The sequence below is a fragment of the Herpailurus yagouaroundi genome, unplaced genomic scaffold (genome assembly GCF_014898765.1).
Source record: "Herpailurus yagouaroundi ecotype Mexico unplaced genomic scaffold, PumYag 159, whole genome shotgun sequence".
Taxonomy (NCBI): domain Eukaryota; kingdom Metazoa; phylum Chordata; class Mammalia; order Carnivora; family Felidae; genus Herpailurus; species Herpailurus yagouaroundi.
The window spans coordinates 44,718,461-44,741,534 of record NW_024412400.1 but is presented as its reverse complement, the minus strand read 5'-3'; the positions used below and the strand labels follow the sequence as shown (position 1 = coordinate 44,741,534).

The 23,074-nt window shown below is 36.3% G+C and overlaps 1 protein-coding gene across 5 annotated transcripts in view; it reads right to left on the bottom strand.

The window, feature by feature from the left end:
* Nucleotides 1-23,074, bottom strand: part of RNF13 (ring finger protein 13) — a 169,811-nt gene that overhangs the window by 107,674 nt on the left and 39,063 nt on the right. The gene's annotated exons all lie outside the window — the stretch shown is intronic.

Below are 23,074 nucleotides of genomic sequence, written 5' to 3'. Positions count from 1 at the left end.
TACACCAATCAAACTTTATTAGCTAATGTTTTCCTAATGTGAGTGAGAGAGATGGATTTATTCCTATCAACAACTTTCAACAATGTTAAAAATATCCACTGTTCTTTTCTCTAATTCTATATTAGATCATTCTTCCAAAATTTATCCATAATTTTCACATACAGGATACATTTAATGTCTTTGTCACAAATGGTTAGAGATTATGCTCTTCTTATACAGTAAAATATCCTTTAACCACTACTCTTATCATATTACTTTAAATTCCTTTAACACTACTCTGAATACAGTGGTCACATTTCATTGTAAATAAGAGGATGGATAAGACTGAGTCCCTACCCAAGTAATTAATATCTGGAAAGAACTAACAGATCCAATAAGAAGAAACAGAATATAAACAACATACAGTATAACTGCATAGAACAGAGAAAGCCATTCTAACTATGGGAGGCAGTAGCAGAAAAAGTGGCATTTGACTTGGTTCTTAAACTTTAATTTGAGGTCAAACACTGAATATACTACTATATGCAGAAGGTATATAGTAGGGTCTTAGTGGAAAAACCAGTGAAATCTTAAAGAAGTTGGTACTTTGTTTAATATATTGCAAAAATGTTAATTTCTTAGATATGAAAAATGTACCACAGTTATATAAAACGTTAACATTAAAAGAAACTGAGTAAACAGTATATGAGAACTCTCTGTACTATTTTTCTATAATAGTTTTTCTATATAGCCTTTCTATAAGCCTAAATGTATTTTAAAAATTTGTTTTGAATAAATCAAACATATCAACAACAGTAACAAGAAAGTAACAACAGGAACTACCACTCTTCAGCCTGTTCTAGACAGTACACTTCCAGTGATGCACTGTAATTGATGTATTGATGTTTCTGGCAAACAAATCAGTTTTGTCAGCAAATTTTTGACATATGTTGCTACTAAGCTATTTTTCTCCTCTTTTCAGCATGTTTCTTTTAAGACTCCAGGGCGAAATATTAGTATTTTAACCATTCCAAGCTTCATGCCATTTGCAAATTTGATAGCCATACCTTCCATGTCTTTCTGCACATCATTGAGGAAAGCACTGAATAAGACAGAAATTTGAGGGTTATATACTAATTAAAAGTTAATCCCTTAACTGAATTATAAGAAAATGTTGTTTAAAAACCTCACAAATTAAGTATTACATTTGTAGCATTTTTCACATCAGTACCTGGATATCTTTCATCTCAAAGTTACATCTCATATACTGTTAGAATCCTCCCCAATAGCTTTTTTTGGTTATATATTTTATCAGTGAGTTAGATTTTAGAGCTTAATATCTGACTAAAAGATGTCACAAAAATAAAATAAGCCCATAAACAACTGAAAACATCAAAAAATACTTAAAAATGCTATCAGCAAATACTATTTAGACCAACTATATAATTTTTAACACATTATTTACGAAAAAGTTCAAAAGCATTGGTAACAAAATTTGGCTCATGTTAATATTCTAGGATTGTCAAAGCTTAAAAAATAAAAAAAGTCCCAGACTACTATATATGTTTACTAATTGCACTGAGATTAAGAATAAGGAAAAAAGGCATAAAGATTTATACAATGTCAATATGCAATTATAAAATCACCCATCTTGATAATGTACTCCAATAAGAATTTTTGAGTGATTTGTTTAGATTTGATAATTAGCATTCACTAACTACCTAGTAGTTGTTAAGATGAACTTCCATTTCCCAGCCATGACATAATAACAGGGGCTAGTTTTATCCTCTTGCTTTAAATAACTAGCAAATTAAACAAAAGGTGTGAAGTATCATCTTTCAAAGAATGGACCACAGCACAAGACAGCAACTGCTGAGAAGAAAGAAATAAATGCAATGAGCCCTACAAACAGCTCAACTCAGTATCTAGAGATTCTAGGCCTCAGAATAGGGCAGGGGAACCCAACAGTTGAGTGGTCTCAATGAGTTGAGGAAACAGAGCTCAGGGGTTGGAGTGGCAAAGGCAGCTAAAGTTTTGTGAAGCACCATACTGGGAATAAGGGAGCTGCAAAGACAGAGGGCTCCAGATACATGCAGAGATGAACACTCAAGTCCTTGGATGAGTAGTAATCTGCATTTGTGTGGGAGGAAGCTACCAAAACTGAGAAAGAAAGGAGTAAACAGAACAATCCCTGGAGCCCACAAAGAGCTGGGAAGAACTGTATTCTTATCAGCTGCAGAGGAAAATCTTCCTAATACAGACCACCAAATAGAGTCCTCAGAAGACTGTTGCCTCAGAAGTGGGCCAAATTGGCCCTAAACATTTGAAATGAATGAAAATAAAAACACAATTTACAAAAATTTGTTGGACACAACTAACATAGTACTTAGAGGGAACTTCAAATATTTGTATTAAAAAAGAGTAAAGGTCTCAAATCAATGGCCTTAACATTCATCTAAAGAAACGAGGAGAGAGAAAAAAAAAAAAAAAAGCAAATGAAACCCAATATAAGAGAAAGAAAGAAACAATAAATAGCCACTTTCCTTACACTGATCCTTTGGATATGTATTACTATAGACAAGTGGACAAACTTAAAGAAGCTGAATAACTTGCCCAGTGATAGAACCATAATTTGAAGCCCAATAATGCTGACCCCAAAGCCAATGTCCTTCCTATCTTAGCACAGTATTCATCTTCACAGACAGGAGGATTAAACCAGGACTACATTCCAGTTTTCCCTATTCTCAGCCTAGCACTCAAATAATTTTGCCATTGTGCTAATATAATCATCACTTGTATGGCAAAAGTTCACAAGTGCTTATTAAAAGGATTAGCATTCTAAATCACCTTTTTTCTTCTTCTTGTACCTTTCTATTTTCCCACCTATCCCCAAATCTTTCATTGTATTATGTAAAAATTTGATAAGTGGCTTACCAGACAACTGGTTTTTCAAGTTATTTGCTGCTGTTGAAGCTAACTATCATAACTGATGTGAAGTCCTAGAGGATAGCTTTACGCTCACAAAGGCATTATCATCCCTGTTTTAGAGAGGAAAAAACTTAAGCTTCAAAGAAGACAACACACCTAAGAATCAGCTGCTAACTCATGGTGCTATGAGTCAAACTGATTCAAATAATGTATCCTTTCTTCAAGAACACATTGTCTTTCAAATTTAATATAAACACAAAATGATTTCCGTAAGATTGGTGAGACTAAAGATTATTCTTTAATGCTATTTCTGGTTTTTGTTTGGTTTTGTTTTTTAAGTAGGCTCCACACACAGCACTTGAACTGGGCTTGAACTCACAACCTTCAGATCAAGACCTGAGCTGAGAACAAGAGTCAGATACTTAACAGGCTAAGCCACCCAGGCGCCCCATTTCCATTTTTTAAATTAATTTTTTTTACTTTAATTCCCGTAAAGTTAACATACAGTGTTAGTTTCAGGTGTACGATATAGTGATTCAACAATTCTACACATTGTTCAATGCTCATCGTGTTAAGTTAGTCTTCAAAACCCAAAATCTATTCCACCCATCCCCCCACCCACCTCCCCTCTGGTAACCCTCAGTTCGTTCTCTATAGTTAAGAGTCTGTTCCTTGGTTTGTCTCTCTCTCTCTTTTTTCCCCTTGATTGTTTTATTTCTTAAATTCCACATGAGGGAAATCAGATGGTATTTGTCTTTCTCTGACTTATTTTGCTTAGGATTATACTGTAGCGTCATCCATATTGTTGCAAATGGCAAGATTTCAATCTTTTTATGGCTGAATAATATTCCATTGTATATACATACCACATCTTCTTTATCCATTCATCTATGGATGGACACTTCGGTTGCTGCCATAGTTTGGCTACTGTAAATAATGCTACAATAAACATAGGGGGTACATGTATCCTTTTGAATTACTATTTTTGTATTTGGGAAGTAAATTACTAGAAGTAATGTGATTACTGGATCATAGTTCTATTTTTATTACTTCTGTTATTATTATGATAATATTTGTACTAAACAAATATACTTGGAAAGAGAAAAACTCACAACTTAGAATGAATTACAAGGTGTCATGAAGGAAATTGGAAGCATCCAATACCAAAGATAGTCCTATTTGTATAGAATCAGTCAGTAAAATGTTTACTTTATTTCAATACATTTATCCTAACATATAATAATTATTTATTTTAAGAAAACATTTCTTGCTTTATACAAGGATTCATTTTCAGATTCCATTACAAAGCAAATTCTCTTAGCATGTGCAGTATTATTATATCATTATGCCAAAAGTTACAAGCAAAATATGCTCATTTTGGGGAAAGATTAGGGAATAGCGGTCAGGCCAAACCTATATAGTGAATAAAAAGAAAGGAAGAATCATGAGCAGTAGTGAGTTCCAGTTATGCTCCCTGTGATGCCAGGTCACTGATGACAGTTTTGCATCTCTGATCCATACAAAGTACTAAATATGAACAATACTCCTAAATGAGACATATAAAATAAGATGAGCTAGTCATCAAGGTGTGAGGGTGAGCACAAGAGGTTGGTTAATCTCCTATATACTTCCTACTGTCAGATAGCAAAGTAAATCCTGAAGTTGGGAGTTTTTAATCCTCAAGTTTTTTTTTTTTCCACAGAGCTCCTGAGGGCAAGTAGAAAACAGATGGCAAAAATTACCCTAAAAACAGCAAACATCAGGCTACCAGATTCATAAATATGGCTTTTCATGCTCACTGAAGAACACTGTTGAACCCCTGAGATGGGAAACTGCTCAATATATTTACAGACAGGGGCGCCTGGGTGGCTCAGTCGGTTGAGCGTCCGACTTCAGCTCAGGTCATGATCTCACGGTTCGTGAGTTCGAGCCCCGCGTCGGGCTCTGGGCTGATGGCTCAGAGCCTGGAGCCTGCTTCCGATTCTGTGTCTCCCTCTCTCTGACCCTCCCCCATTCATGCTCTGTCTCTCTCTGTCTCAAAAATAAACATTAAAAAAAAAAAAAGAAAAAGAAATATATTTACAGACATTTTGGTCATTTCCTACTTCATAATCTATTCCCATCAGGTCAACCTGAAGCATTGTGGTTTTAATTCTTTATTCTACTGATACACCGGTTCACTGAACAAATTTGCTGAATCCCTACTGTAATTCAGGAACTGTCAGAGAGAAAGATTCCGCCTTCAAGAAATTTACATTGTATGCCAGACACCGTATTACAACAGAAATGAGCATGATAAAGTACTTGTTGTGAATACCTCTATGGTAACATTCTCCTTCCTGGTTTTACATTGATCAGCTTTTCAATTTTTAAATGCTGAATATAGCTTTTATACCTACTCATATTGGTAAAATTGCTCAGGGCTGAGAAAATACTGCCACAAAATTGCGATAATTTTCAATGCACATACTTCCTTAACATTTGATATAAAAGTGGATAATTACCAAGTATAAGATAAATCATATAAGTAAGTCTCAAAATAGAAAATTCTCTTAATAATCTGGGGCATCTGGGTGGCTCAGTCAGTTAAGTGACCAACTCTTGATTTTGGTTCAGGTCATGATCTCACAAATCCTGAGACTGAGTCCCACGTCAGGCTCTGTGCTGATACATGAAGCCTATTTGGGATTGTCTCTTCCTCTCTCTCTGCCCCTCCCCTTGTGTGTGTGTGTGTGTGTGTGCGCGCGCGCGCGCGGCCACACACACGCACACGTATGCACTTTCTCAAAATAAATAAACAAAAAAATAAATAAATAAATAAATCCTCGTAATATTACTTTTCCAAAAGCAGAGGATATAGAAGAATGTTTTTATTATCAAAGAGATTATCTATTTCAAAAGACTAGGAGAATCTGTTCCTTCAAAATAGCTAGGTTAAGCCAAGAATGGTAGTTAGTAGGTTGATGAGAAATTTATGCTGAAGGAGAGCTGAGGTAAGAAAATCCAAAGTTTGTGGCATTTGAGGGGCCCCTGAGTGGCTCAGTCAGTTGAGTGTCCAACTTCAGCTCAGGTCATGATCTCACAGTTCATGGGTTCAAGCTCCACTTCGGGTGTGCTGCTGTCAGCACAGAGCCCACTTGAGATCCTCGACCTCCTCTCTCTCTGCCCTGCCCCACTCGTGCTCTCTCAAAAGTAAATAAAAACATTATCAAAAAAGAAACAGTTTGTGGTTTCTGAGCCACAGCTCACTCCCCTGCCACTAGCTCAGTGAGATGGAAGCTCCACTCTGTGGCAAAGGTCACAAGGCTCCTTCTCCCCTCAGCATCCAGTTAAGGACTATGGTACCTCAGAAGGAGGGGAAGATCACCACCATTTCTCACCTCTCCAGCTCCAAATTGCAAAGGTTAAATTCCTGGTGAATGTGGCAAAGTACACAGGGCCAAGAACACTGGGGCCCTGGTCACCTTCCTCCTAACTCACCTGCAGGACAAAGGATCCATGCTGGGAGAGGCAAATAGAGTAGACCAGAGATAACTACCCACAACCAGCACACTGCACATAAAGCAGAGTGTCAATGAAAAATGAAAACATTAATTTTATGCTAGGCAATCATCCGGGAGATATAGCAATATTCGTAATAAAGGAATAAGCATAGGAAACCATAAGTGCACAAGCATTTCCTAGAGTAGAGAAAAAAACCAGTGAGACTGATGCATTTTGAATGGAGCCAATTCCCTATCAGTGGCTCAGAAAGTTTGCCCACTAAGAGAGGCAGTCTGTAAGAAAAAAGACCTCCAAAGCTCTTCCTAAGGAAACTCACTTTATTTGAAACAGAATGTGGCAAAGTTCATTTAAAAAATAATGAAGAGGTCAAAGAAGAACTAGCAGGGGAAATTAGAAAATGTCTGGAGACAAATGTAAATGAAAACACAACATACCAAAACTTAGGTGACGTAGCAAAAGCAGTGTCAGGAAAGAAATTTATAGCTGTAATTACTAACATTGAAAAATAAGAAATATTGCAAATCAACAACCTAACTTTATACCTGAAGAAACAAGAATAAGAAGAACTAAACCCAGGGACACCTGGGTGGCTCGGTCAGTTGAGCTCCGACTTCGGCTCAGGTCATGATCCTGCGGTTCGTGAGTTCGAGCCCCACATCAGGCTTACTGCTGTCAGTGCAGAGCCCACTTCAGATCCTCTCCTCCTCTCTCTGCCCCTCCCCCACATGCATGCCCTCTTTTTCTCAAAAATAAACATTAAAAAAAAAAAGAACTAAACCCAGAGCTAGCAGGAAAAGGGAAATAATTACTAAAGCAGAATTAAAGTCAGAATTATTTAAAAAAAAATAGAGAAAATCAGTGACAGCTAGAGTTGATTCTTCAAAAAGTTCAACAAAAATGACAGCTAAACAGGACTCAAATAATGAAAATCACAAAACAAAGAACATTACTACCAGGGCACCTGGTGGGTAAATTGGTTAAAATCCCAATGATGTTTTTTGCAGAAATACAAAACTCCACCCTATAATGTATATGGAATCTCAAGAGACCTCTAATATTCAAAACAATATTGAAAAAGAACAAACTCAGAGCTCTCATACTTCCTGATTTTAAAACTTACTACAGAGCTACAGTAATCAAAACAGTCTGGGGCTGGCATAAACACAGACACATAAACACCAGTGAAATAGCATAGATATCTCAGAAATAAGCCCTCACATATAAGTCAAATCACTTTGACACGAGTACCAAGACCATTGAATTGAGAAAAGATGGTTCTTTCAACAAATGGTGTTAGGAAAACTGGATATCCACATGCAAAAGAATAAAATTGTACCCTTATCTTATGCTAAATAAAAAATTAATTCAAAATGGATCAACGACCTAAATGTAAGAGCTAATATATAAAACTCTTATATGAAAACATAAGGGAAAAACATCATGACATTGGATTTGACAATGATGTCTTGGACATTAAAAGCACAGGCAACAAAAAATAGATGATTTGGATTTCATCAAAATGAAAAATTTTTGCATTAAAGAGCAAAAGACAAGAAAGACAACCCATGGAATGAGGGACAATATTTTTCAATCATACATGTAGTAATGTATTGACATTGAGAATATATAAAGAGCTCCTAGAACTCAATAAAAACAAGTTAACCTGAATTAAAAATACAGGACTTGGACAATCATTTCTCTAAAGAAGATAAACAATGGCCAAAAAGCTCATGAAAAGATCCTCAGCATCTCTACTCATTAGGGAAATGAAAATCAAAAGCATACTTCCTATCTGTTAGGATGACTGTAATCAAATAAAATAACAAATATGGACACAGATGTGAAGAAATTGGAACTCTTGTGCACTGCTGTGGGAACTTAAAATGAAGGAGCATGAATTTCCCTCCTCACATTCACGTACAGAATATACAGCTACACGTGGAGCAACCCCCCTGCAAGATATCTAGAAATTAGCTACGTGATGCCTACACATCAAGCAACTAAGAAAATACTAACATAGTTAACAGGAAAGGCTGAGACATACCCTTGCTAGAAACCCCACCCTCAGTACAGTGCCATACAATCAAGAGGGAACATCTAATTCCCAGCTTCTCTCTGAAAAGCAAAGGGTTGGGACCACACATCTAACACTCCGATTTTTAAGGCTGCTATCCAAGGGACTGGCCCCCAAATCACCTAGCTCTGAAAGCCAAGAGGGCTTGTGTCCATGAGTCCCACAGGCTGTAGCAAAGAAACAGTTTGTAGCGAATGCAGGTGCACCCAGCATGGCTATCATCTAGGGCTCAATACAGAGGGAGCAGGCAAAAACACCCATCTCCCAGTCTTTTCCTGGAAAAGGTTTGACTACATAATGTACAAGCGGCTCCCTCAGGATCTAACTTCTAATCAGCACACATCTAGTTACTGACTTCAATCATCCCCAAGGCCTAAAAAGCTGGTGGGCACTTCCAACTCCTTCTGGCTCACTCCAACAATAAAACCAAGTCTCCAGCTTCTCTCTAGAAGTGTGTCCACATGTCTAGCATCCCACCTCTTATGGCTGCCACATGAGGGACAGGCCATCAAATTGCCTAGCTTTGATAGCCAATAGGTCTTGGCATTCTCAAGTCCCATAGGACCATATTAAACAAAAAAAAAAAAAGCAGTTTTTAACAGGTGTGGAAACCCTCACTATCTACTACTCCCCCCCCCCCCCAGGGCTCAGTACAGAGGATGCAAGCAAAAATATCCAGCCCTGTCTTTACCCAGAAGGGCTATGACTACATACTCCACCAGCTGCTGCCTGAGGTACTGGCTTATAATCAGCCTGCATGTGGGAACTGACTGAGATCCTCCCAGATGCCTGACTGATCTGGTGAGCACATCCCCTGCTGTCTACCTGCAGCTCACTCAAACAAACAAACAAACAAACAAACAAAAAAAGCTTCCAGCTTCTCCCTGAAAGGAGCTGGTCCACACATCTAGCACTCCAACTGCTACAGTTGCCACCCAAGTTGACTTCCAAATCACCTAACTCTGGGATCTGATGCGGCTTGGTATTTCATGAGTACCCCAAAACATATAAAACTATGAAATGATTCCACTTGGGAACACAAGCATTTCCAGTGACTACTCCCTCTAGCTCACCACAGAGTAAGTAACCAAAAACCCCGACCTTCTAGTTTCTCCCTGACAGGGGGCTAGACTGCATATATAATATCCTGACTTTCTAGCTGTTGCCTCAAAGTTGAGCTTCCAATTAGTATGCACTGGAGAGCCATATTAAAGTAAGGAGATGGTAGGGGCACCTGAGTGGCTCAGTTGGCTAAGTGTCTAACTCTTGATATTGGCTCAGATCATGATCTCACAGTTCATGGGATCAAGCGCTGTGTCGGGCTCTGCTCTGACAGCACAGGGCCTGCTTGAGATTCTCTTTCTCTCTCTCTCTCTCTCTGCCCCTCCCCTGCTCACACTCACACTTCCTTTCTCTCAAAATAAATAAACTTAAAAAAAATATAAGAGATGGCACTAGGTGGTAATTCAAATCCACAAGCATAAAGAGAACCAGAATAATAAATGAGGTTAATATAACTACATTATGAATATATACTTATTCTCCTCTCTTCTCTCAGGGTTCATTAGTAAATACAAAATTATATAAATTAATAATTAAAACAAAGTACCAACCAACTACAAATAGAAGAATAGAAGGGAATTTTTCAACTTAATAAAGGACATTTATAAAACTATGCAGCTAACATATTTAATGATGAAAGACTATATTCTTTGCCCCTACTGAACAAGATAAGAATGTCTGCTCTTGACACTTCTATGCAAAAAGGTACTAAATAGGATTATTTAGGAATTTCAAGGATTATTTGCCTTGTCCTATTTTAGACATTCATTGCTTTCCGGTCAAAGCAACATTTCAAATTTCAAAATAATGAAAAATGTTCTCCAATTTAAAAAATGTACTGGCAGGTCTAGCCAGGGCAATTAGGAAAAAAAAAAAAAAAAAAGGAGTGGAAGGAAGGAAGGAAGGAAGGAAGGAAGGAAGGAAGGAAGGAAGGAAGGAAAAGCACTCAGATTGGAAAGGAATCTGCAGAGGGCATGAGTTTATACAGTTGACCCTTGAACAACATGGGATTGAACTGCACAGGCCACTTACAGATGGATTTTTTTTTTTATATATACTATGGCACTATAAACGTATTTTCCCTTTCTTCTGATTTTCCTAATAATATTTTCTTTTCTCTAATTTTACTGTATATTTTATATATTATTTTATGTATATAAATGTAATACATATACAAAATATGTGTTGACTATTTATATCATCAACAAGACTTCTGGTCAACAGTATTAGTAATTAGTTTTTGGGGAGTCAAAAGTTATACACAGTTTTTTGACCACGTAGGGGTCAGTGCCTCTAAATCCACATTGTTTATAGATTGTATCTAGAAATACAATAGTCAATTGTATATAGAAAATCCTAAGGAATCCACTGAAACACAATTAGCAATAAACAAGTTCAGCAAGGTTGCAGAATACAAAATCAATGTAAAAAATCAACCATTTCTACACACTTGAAATGAGCCATCTGAAAAGCAAACTAGGAAAACAATACAATTTTTTGATAAAACAGTATCAAAAACAAAATATGCAAGAATAAATTTAATAATAGTGATATAAGACTTGTACACTCAAAGCCATAAACCTTTGTTAAAAGAAATTTAAAAAGACCTAAATAAATGGAAAGACAGTCTAATTTTATAGATAAGAAGACGTAATAGTGTTAAGATGGCAATACTCCCTAAATTAATCTACAATTTGACTGAATCTATGTCAATATCCTAGATGGATTTTTTTTCCCCAGACACTGACATCCTAAAGTTCAAATGGAAATTCGAGGTATCCAAAATAATCTTGAAGACAAAAACAAAGTTGGAAGACCCACACTTCCCAAATTTAAAACTTACTACATAGCTGTAGTAATCCAGACAGTATGGTACTGGCATACAGATACACAGATCAATGGAGTAGGATATAAATTCTAGAAATAAACTTCCATATTTGTGGTTTTAAAAAAAAAAAAAAAAAAACAAAACAAGGGTGCCATGACAATGTAATCTAGAAAGAATAGCTTTTTCAACAACTGGTGGTGAGAAAACTGGATTATCCACATGCAAAAGAATTATGTTGAACCTCTACCTCACATTAAATAGAAAAATAAACTCAAAATAAAGACCGAAATCTAAAAACTAAGACAAAATAGTCCAGGAAGAAAACATACATAAATCTTCATGACCTTGGATTAGATATCGATTTATTATATAAGATACCAAAAACATAAACAACAGGAGAAACCATAGATAGACTGGACTTAATCAAAATTAAACAGGAGGCATCATCAAAAAAATGAAAAGACAAGCCAGAGAATAGGAAGAAGTACTTACAAATCATACATCTAACAAGGGACTTTTACCCAGAATAGATAAAGAAATCTTACAACTCAAAAATAAAAAGGCATAGAACCCAATTTAAATTTTTTTTTAACATTTATTCATTTTTGAGAGACAGAGTGTGATTGAGGGAGGGGCAGAGAGAGAGGGAGACACAGAATCTGAAGCAGGCTCCAGGCTCTGAGCTGTCAGCCCAGAGCCCGATGCAGGGCTCGAACTCACACCCCGCGAGATCATGACCTGAGCCGAAATTGGACACTTAACCGAATGAGCCAGAACCCAATTTTAAAATAAGCAAAGGATTTGAATAGACATTTCTTCAAAGGACATATATGACTGGCTAAGAAGCCCATGAAAAGATGCTCAACATCACTAATGATTAGGGAAATGCAAATCACAACCACAATGATAAAGCACTTCACACCCACTAGAAAATCTATAAAATATAGATAGATAGATAGATATTAAAAACAAGTCTTGACAAGGAAATGGCGAACTTGGAAACCACACACACTGCTGGTGAAGCTGAAAATGATGAACCCACTTTGGAGCAGTCTGGCTGTTCCCTACAAGACTAAACAGAGTTACCATATGACCCAAAAATTCTACTCTTAAGTATATACTCAAGAGAAACGAAAACACAGGTAGACATTAAAACATATACACTGATGTTCACAGCAGCATTATCCATAATAACCAAAAAGCAAAAATGCCCAAATGTCCACTAACTGATGAAGAGATAAACAAAATGTGGTATAACCATACATTGGAATATTAGCTGCCATCAAAAGGAACTAAGTAATGATACATGCTATGATATAGATGAACTTTGAAGACATGCTAAGTGAAAGAAGCCAGAAACAGAAGGCTACATATTATAGATCCCATTTATAAATGAAATGTCAAGAATGGGCAACTCTTTAGAGAGTTTGGAGAAAATAAATTAATAATTGCCTAGGGCTGCAACTGGAGGGGTTCAAGAGAAACAGAGAATGACTGCTAAATGGGTATGGAGTTTCTCTTGGGGGTGAGGAGAATGTTCTAAAATTCATTGTAGTGATAACTGCATAACTCTGAATATACTAAAAGCCACTGAAAGATACACTTCAAATGGGTGAATTGTATGGTATGTGAATTGTATCTCAATAAACTTGTTATTAAAAAAATATGGGGCAGTGGGCTGGCTCAGTCTGAAGAGCATGACTCTTGATTGCAGGGCCATGAGTTTGAGCACCATGATGGGTGTAGAAATTACTTAAAAATAAATTAAGTAAACAAAAATGAACTATTGGGACCTCATCAAGATAAAAAGCTTCTGCACAGCAAAGGAAACAATCAGCAAAACTAAAAGGCAACCAATGGAATGTGAGAAGATACTTGCAAATGACATATCAGATAAAGGGTTAGTATCCAAAATCTACAAAGAACTTATCAAACTCAACACCCAAAAAACAAATAATCCAGTGAAGAAATGGGCAAAAGACAGGAATAGACACTTCTCAAAGGAGACATCCAGATGGCCAACCGACACATGAAAAAATGCTCAACATCAGTCATCATCAGGGAAGTACAAATCAAAACCACAATGAGATACCACCTCACACCTGTCAGAATGGCTAACATTAACAACTCAGACAATCACAGATGTTGATGAGGATGCGGAGAAAGAGGATCTCTTTTGCCTTGCTGATAGGAAGGCAAACTGGTGCAGCCACTCTGGAAAACAGTATGGAGCTTCCTCAAAAAATTAAAACTAGAACTACCCTATGACCCGGCAATTGCACTACTAGGAATTTATCCAAGGGATACAAGTACGCTGTTTCAAAGGGGCACATGCACCCCAATGTTTAGAGCAGCACTATCAACAATAGCCAAAGTATAGGAAGAGCCCAAATGTCCATCGATGGATAAATGGATAAAGAAGATGTGGTGTATATACACATATACACACATGTGTAAACCTGTTTACACATATATGTAGTGTATATACAAGGGAGTATTACTCAGCAATCAAAAAGCATGAAATCTTGTCATTTGCAATTACATGGATGGAACTTGAGGGTATTATGCTAACCAAAATTAGAGAAAGACAAATATCCTATGACTTCACTCATATGAGTAATTTAAGATACAAAACAGATGAACATAAGGGAAAGGAAGCAAAAATAATATGAAAACAGGGAGGGGGACAAAACATAAGAGACTTTTAATTAAATATACAGAACAGAGGGTTGCTGGAGGGGTTGTGGTTGACGGGATGGGCTACATGAGTAAGGGGCATTAAGGAATCTACTTCTGAAATCATTGTTGCACTACATGCTAACTAACTTGAATGTAAATTTAAAAATACATTAATTAAAAAAACTTTTAAAAACTGAGGACATAAAGCTAGTCAATGAACTAGATGGTTTTTAGTAGGACTTAAGGTTGTATCTTAAATATTCCTGTTTTTACTATTAGTGTTGTTTATTAAATTCTTACCAAAAAAAGTAGTATCTGTATTGCCTAAGGTCATCTAGAAACACATGTTTCATGAATGCTCTTGAAGGGGATCACCTCTTTGCACAGGCTCCAGCCCACTGTGACTAGTAAGTACTATTTTTACAGACAACAAGAAAACATGTTTTTATCTTATGGAGATCCTTTTTTGTTTTTCTTTTTCTCTTTGTTTCCTAGATCACATTGGGTAAGTGGAAATATATTCCAAATTCCTATATGATCACCTCTTGATTTTAGAATATTGACTGTTCCAACTAAATATAACTTATCTTGTTAAACATCTGTACCTTTCTTTACATGATCAAAATAAGATTTGATTGCAGACAGAATTTCACTTTTGTAGGTAAATTAACAAGTACCTTCTCCCTAAATTCACTACTTCAAACTAATCTGCAGGCATAATAGCTTACTAATGACCTTGTCATTAAAAGGGGGAGCGGGGCGGGGGGGCTGGGGAAGGGCAATAAACCATGGTGTCTAGGACAAAGCTAGGAAATGAGATCAACAATTTCCTTTTCACTCAAATTGATGTTGAAAGAGTTAAATAAAGAGATATTGTAACAGATCTATTTATAATCCTTTGGTTTTTCTATATCTAATTCCTAAAAATAACATAACTGATAAAAATTTAAAGATTGTTGCCTTGAGTTTTACTTAACACAGAAGTAGTTGTTTGTCAGGATTTTTATTTTCTGATATCCAATCTCTATGAAGAAAGGCCATCTGTTACGTGTTTCCCATTCAGCACACTTATAATGCTTCACTCCATAGACCATATCTTGACATTTTAAAAAACAAAATGACTGTGCCCTCTGGTGGACAAGGCCTTTTAGTAAATATGTTACACCCCACACCACCATTATAATCACATCATTGTCATCCTTAAGAAAAAAATCCAGTCACACATTATCACTCCACTCTAAACATCAAACCAACAGAGTAGAAAATCAAAAGCTCAGTCTGTGGTATACTTGTAGGATTTGTTACATTCAACAAGATGGTTGCTCTAAAAACAAAATGAATTCTAAGTGGACTGAGCTTACGTTGGGAACACATATCCTCTAAAATCACCTCCTAAACTGACAAATGATCAACACAAGCCAGTAAGGAATATTTATTCACATTTTATACTCTGTAGTACTTGACAGATCCTCTAAAAACATAAGGGCTTTAAACATGTTAATCACTTACATAACTCTTAACAAAATCTTTAACAGCAAAAGAGTTCAGAAACAAATACAGAAAGTAAATCTGTGAAAACTTAAGAGGCAGCAGAGAAATTCTTTAGTTTTGTGAACAAAAGTGAATCCTGACTAAAAAGAATTCTTTGGTAATGAAGCAAAAAACATATTGTTTTCTGTTTTTGTTTTTTGAAACAAACAGACCTTCAAGCATTCATTACTCATCACATCATTTGCCATTTGCAATTTGTCATAACTCAGTCACAGTTGAGCATAATCTGGTTAACTGAAGTTGAATACAAACTAGTTATCAATCTAATTAAGAGGGCCAGAACTTAAAATTGCTGATGGAAATGGTCAGATCCTAGCTACAGAAATTATTTCAGTATTAAGTATTCAAAGAGAATGACGACTGGCAAAAAGGGATAATGCAGGTAAACATAAAATAGAACAGTACAAAGTAATAAGGGTATTAGTACTAGTAATTAGTTTTTCTGTTAATTTCAAAGACAATGATTACAGATTCATTTATAAAAGAAATGAGAAATATATTGAATGTGGAAAAAATTAATTATTTCACTATGGCAAATTATCATTGAGATAAGAAGTGGAATATTACCAAATTCCCCAGAGTGGTCAGACATTCTTGTATACCAGCAGTATATAAGATTACCTGTTTCTCAAATCCTTGCTGGCCATTGATATTGTTACACTCTTTATTTTCACTAATCTCATGAGTGTGAAATGGCATCTAGTTGTAATATACACAAGGAGGGATTTTTAGAGATATAATAGCAAAAAAAAAAGTTGACATTTTATGTATCTACCAATAAAATAATGAAAAAATTGTGGCATATTCATAAAATGAAGTATTATGCAACAGTTAAAATGAATGCAGACAGTATAATACAGATAAATTGCAAATATAGTGTTGGGTGAAAAAAAAGCAAGTTTAAAAGCCAGAGCAAAGAAACTTTAAAACCAGGTGCAACAATGTTTATAGATTCATATAGAAGGTGAAAAATGTTTTATAACATAAATGGGAAAGATATAAATTTCAGGATAATGATTATCTGTGAGGAGGAAGATGAGGGAATGAAATTTGGAAGGATAAAAAATGCTTTGGGCGCCTAGATGGCTCAGTCAGTTAAGCATCCGACTCAGTTTTGGCTCAGGTCATATCTCATGGTTCATGAGTTTGAGTCCCGCATAGGGGCTCTGTGCTGACAGTGAGGAACCTGCTTGGGATCCTATCTCTCCCTCTCTCTCTGCCCCTCCCCCACTCGTATTCTCTCTCTCTCTCTCTCTCTCTCTCTCTAAGTAAATAAACATTTTTTAAAAATGTTTCGGGGCGCCTGGGTGGCGCAGTCGGTTAAGCGTCCGACTTCAGCCAGGTCACGATCTCGCGGTCCGTGAGTTCGAGCCCCGCGTCAGGCTCTGGGCTGATGGCTCAGAGCCTGGAGCCTGTTTCCGATTCTGTGTCTCCCTCTCTCTCTGCCCCTCCCCCGTCCATGCTCTGTCTCTCTCTGTCCCAAAAATAAATAAACGTTGAAAAAAAAAAATTTAAAAATGTTTCAATGGCACTGGTAATATTTTATTCCTTCTTAAAAACGCAAATTATTAACATCTAGGTGGTAGGTATATAGGATGTTCTATTATTCCCCTACTCTATCCTCTGTTTGAAATATTTCATAATTTTGGGGAGCCTGGGTGGCTCAGTTGGTTAAGTGCCGACTTCGGCTCAGGCGATGATCTTCCGGTTCGTGGGTTTGAGCCCCACGTCGGGCTCTGTGCTGACAGCTCAGAGCCTGGAGCCTGCTTCCCATTCTGTGTCTCCCTCTCTCTGTACCCCTTCCCCGTTCATGCTCTCTCTCTTCTCTCTCTCTCTCTTAAAAATAAATACGTTTAAAAAAATTTTTAAATAAAAGAAATATTTCATAATTTTTAATAAGTGAAAGCAACCTAAACACAATGACAGCCAATGATAGAGGATTGGTTACATTATGGTATAATTCAAGTATTGTAAAAAAAAAAAAAAAAACAAAACTGTGATGACATGAATGCATATATATTTACATGAAAAGATATCCATGATACTGGATATGCCATGATATTGCCAAATTTTAAGAAGACACAAAATAGTATATACAAACACATTTTTAAAATGGAGGAATAAGAGTGTCTATAGGAAATTCACAGTTATACCCAAGTCTACCACTGCAATCTCTTCGTTGTAGAATTATATGATTTTCATATTCTTCTTTATACATGTCCTATAGTCTCTCAATTTTTATGGTGAGCATATATTGCTTATAATCAGAAAACTATTTTTTCATGGGAAGAAGAATAAAAATTTACTTTTACCATTTCAAATTGAGAACACTAGCAAGGAAATCTAGTGAAAACTACTAAGTGAACAAACAACACAGAAATCCAGTAATGAAAACAGGGAAGTTTGGGGAAGTGTGCTGAGTTAGGAGACCAGACATCTTAGCCTTCTTTGACTTATAAAGTGGTAGGAAACTAAACAGGTCAGTGTGGATGGGCCCAAGGATGACAGAAGAGACTAGGGCCCAAACTGCAGAAGAAAAAGAGCCATGGTCTGATTTGGGGTATTCTACACAAGATGGGAGGGATATGTGTAAACTTTCCATGCTTTCCTTCAGGCTCTCCTCCCCTTTACTCTCTCCACGCTTCTTTTCCAAGTGATAAACTGTCAGGATGAAATAATTCTTCACTATTTTCCACATCTTAATGAGATGCTCTGTTCCCTGATAAAGTTAATAAATGAATGAGCAATCATGACCTTAGAAATTAATAGGAAAAGTTTTATTTTAAAAGCTCAAAATTCACTGAAGAAGTGCTCTTTTTGTACATTTGTGCATTTGAGAAATGTCTTTAGATTTTACAATTCCTATTTTGTGTATAAACTGGTATGGTTTTACTTCTTATTTTAATGTGTCATTTCCTTATTTATCCTTTGAAAAGAGAACTCTAACCTTTGTTTCAGTCTACAAATTGAAGGTGATATTGTGACAGTTAACAAGTTCCTGGGAGCTAGGAAGCCACGTATATTCAGCCTTAGCAAGACTTCTTCATACCACAAAACTAGCCAGTGTTCTGGGAGGGAAAACAGAGTAAGTAGCTATTAAGCATCTTCCCTACAAAGAAAGCAAAGGAGGGATCACAAACAAGGCATCCAAGCAACCACATTTCCTTGCAATGTTTGCATTTTCCTTCACTAGAGAAAAAACAAAATCTCTCTTCTAATCTCAAGCCTTTGTATTAAACAAAATCATTTCTTACAAAAGAATCTCAAAGTTAACCAGTAAATTTTCAAACAGTCTAGTTTGTGGGAAATTAACTAGTGATAACATAGGGTGCCAATTTAAGAATAATTATCAGGAGAAATAAATCATATGTCATATAAAGAAAACCCTTTATTTTGTACCTTTGTTCCCAATACCAGGAATGATACAGTCAAGGACAAATTTGCATTCCAAGACCTTCATCGTCTAGGTCTTCTCATAACACGAAGAACATACACTAAGTACTAGATTACAATACTGTATACAATGATCATAGTATATCTAGCCCAAAAGGTAATTTGCTGAAATTAAGATTTGCCATTGATAGCTATACTCAAAAAATAAGATGCTAGGCTTACTGATTAAGGCTTCCTTAAAGATAAATCTTGTGGGGCGCCTGGGTGGCGCAGTCGGTTAAGCGTCCGACTTCAGCCAGGTCACGATCTCGCGGTCCGTGAGTTCGAGCCCCGCGTCGGGCTCTGGGCTGATGGCTCGGAGCCTGGAGCCTGTTTCCGATTCTGTGTCTCCCTCTCTCTCTGCCCCTCCCCCGTTCATGATCTGTCTCTCTCTGTCCCAAAAATAAATAAACGTTGAAAAAAAAAAAAAAAGATAAATCATGTTTTGAATTTTTTAGTAATCATCATTATCTCCTCTACTTATCAAGTCACTTCTTAAAAGTATAGCAGTAAGAAACCTAGAAAAGTTTGATCCTTCTGAGACTGGCCTTCAATATGTAACTAAATTATTCCAACTGTATTGATAATAAACCGGAGTCTAGCAAGACAGCTTGCTAGCATGACAAATCAATACATAAAACCTTGACTATTCAACAATGCTCTAATAGTTGGTTATTCATATTCAAAAGATAAAAACAGAGGCCTATCTTACAGTACACCACCAAATAATACTGGGTAAAGACCTCATGAGCATGGAGTGGAGAGCATGGGGAAACCTTATAAATTTTTGGAGTAATAGAAGAAGCCTAATGGGAACTATCAGTAATGAATTCTTAGTGAATGTCTAACTCTGGACAATGACCACGCCATACAGTATTTCATTGCCAGGTCTCCTACAAGATATTTAGATTTAAGGGAACATATTGATGCCATATATCTTCTCCTCAAATCTGAGGCACAGCCACAGGGTCTTTAAAAATTAAAAAAAAGTTAAAAAGATTTAAAAAGTACCTGCCAAAACAGCCAATCAAACTCTGTAACTGAAAACACAGAGCTTCCCCCAGGGAAAAAATATCAAACCCTTTTTTAAAACTACAATACTAACACGCCATATTTTAATCCAAGATTCTCATTTTTACATTAAAACTCAAATTTCTTTGGATTTCTGATTTTATATACTTGAATATTTTTTTTGAATGTCAGAGGGGGATAGAAAAGCCTCTAAACACCATTTGCTTACTATTGGCATATACATCAATGGAATGTAAACATACAATTTCGACTGACATGTGTTACATTATAAATATCTGATCTCTTATAAATAATAGAATCCAAGAATATCATAAAACCTACAGAATATAGAATATATGCCCACCAAAACTATCCCACCTAAACTCTCTGAGCAAAGTTTAAAAGTAAAATATTTCTCAGCCACATCTCTTAATAACTATATTGTGCTTTTAAATTAACTTGCTTATACTTTTAACACATTTGATTGGTTTTACAGACATTTCACTACAGCGAGCTATCCCCATTTCATCACCATCAAGCCTATCATTTGTGAATTCTGATTCTGAGCAATGTCAAGCCAGCCATGCAAATATAAAAGATGTCCATAATGATCCAACAATTTGTTAGAACATTCTCTCTTTATTGCCACTTCCTGGGCTTGCTCTATATTGTCACAATGCAAAAGTAGGCAGATATTTAACACTATTCTTTCTTTGACAGTGAATATACAATTTTGTCAAAGTATCTTTTAAATGTAAACTGAATTTACAATAGCAGAGTAATAGAGGAGCACCAAAAAGACTATGGTTATCAGGAGTTAATGGAACTCTTTAAACAAGCTTATTAAGAAGAAAGACTCTTCAGTAAAAGGATCGCCCGACTCCTTAGGCTGAATGAAAGAAAGGAGGCCAGCTCAAAATCATTGGTAAAGAGAAATGCAAATTACAACAAAATAATACTTTTTGCCCATCAGATTGGAAAGGTTAAAAAGACTGGTAATATCCAGTGTGGAAAAGGGTTTAGAAAAATGGATATTCTCTGGGGCACTTGGGTGGCTCAGTTGGTTAAGCATCCAACTCTTGGTTTTGGCTCAGGTCATGATCTCACAGTTTGTGAGATCAAGGCCCTTAGTCAGGCTCTGAAGCAACAGCGCAAAGCCCTGCTTGGGATTCTCTCTCTCCTCTCTCTCTGCCCCTCCCCCCTCCCCGCCTGGCCACCACCACAGGCACACACACACTCTCTCTCTCTCTCTCTCAAAATAAATAAATAAACTTTTAAAAAATTGAGTATTCTCATGCAGAGTTAATAGGAATAAATTAGTACAGCCTTTTGGAAATGAAATTTATTTTATCTATGAAAATTTCAGATGAACACACCCAGGGACTCCTCAATTATACTTCTAAACCTCTATCCTAGAGAAATAATTTAATTTTGGATAAGAAACCAAAATATCTGTCCATGGGAAATGGCTAATAAATTATGGTCCTTCATATTACAGAATACCATGCAGTGCTTACTAGGAGCATGCTAGATCTATAGGTAAAGGTGTGAAAAGATCTCTTAGACATCAAATGCCAAGTGTGGGGAGGTGGGGGAAATCAAATTTCAGAGTTAACACTGTAGTGGAGATCTGTCATTCATAGTGCCCCAAATTTTCTGAAACCACTTTCTCCACACGATGAATTCTACCTTCCCAAAGTAGACTAAAACAACAAAAATAAAAACAATAACAAAAACTATAAACCGTATTACCCAGCATCCATCATAGCTAGTATTTCACTTAAAGTACATGGCTAGTAACTATGTGGCCTACAGGCAAATAGAACAATCGAGGTGTAAGATTTGAGAAAGAGCCTGGCAAAGGATATTTCTTTAGCTTGGGTGGCATGGCAGTGGAGGCAGGATGTTTTGAGGTAAGACCACAGAGGCTTACTGATGGGAGAAAAGGTGATGTGCTTTGGGGGTCAGTGGCTGCATCAATCCTTTATCAAGCCATTTTTACAACGAGGTTCTGTGTTTTGTTCCTGACAATTCGGAAACTGCTTCTCCAGAATATGATACTCTGGACATCTTTAGCTAGAGTTGATTCCATTATAAAAATTAAGAAACCTTTCATATACACAAATGGGCATCACTTAAGAACTTCTTGAGTTCATAAATTTTGAACTAAAAAGCACCACATATTCAGAAAAAGATCTGAAGGTCTGTAAGATCACATAACACCCTGATGTTAACACTGAAGAGGGAAATGGGATTAATATGTATAGATGAGGAAGGGGTGATGGCAGGCTTTTCCTTTTTCCTCAATATACTTCTTTTCTGTTTAAATATTTTTTACAGTAAGAAATAGTCCTACAATGCTGGGAGTGTGTTTTAATAACTTAAAATCTTCAAAAAATTAAAAACTAATACGCCCCTCCTAAAGGTGTCTGTCATTCTAAATGACAATAATAGTTTTATAGTATTTAAAAGTGGAATTTTAAGAGAGAACAGCCTGAAAACATTCTGTAGTATATATATATATATACACAATTTCATGTATTCTAACTTATATAACATAAAAGCCTCATATTATCTTGTAATGGGGAAGGACTTTCTAACCATAACCCCAGAGGTAGAAGGAAAGCATAGCAATTTTTAACTACATAAACAAAACTACTGAAACCTTAAAGTTAAAAGATGAAGGACAAACCAGAAAAAATGACCTAAAACACATATAGCAAATAGTAGATTAATATTTCCAGTATATAAAGAATTCTTAGAAATCAGTAAGAATAGACATTTTGTTTGTTTGTTTTGAGAGAGAAAGAGAGAAAGGGGGAAGGGGCAGAGAGAGAGAGAAAGAGAATCCCAAGCAGGCTCCATAGTGCTGTCAGTGCCGTCTGATGCAGGGCTCAATCTCACAACTATGAGATCATGACCTGATCCGAAATCAAGAGGCAGATGCTTAACCAACTGAGCCATCAAGGCGCCCCAGTAAGGATAGACATTTTAGTTTAAAAATGGGCAAAGAGCATTAACAGGGA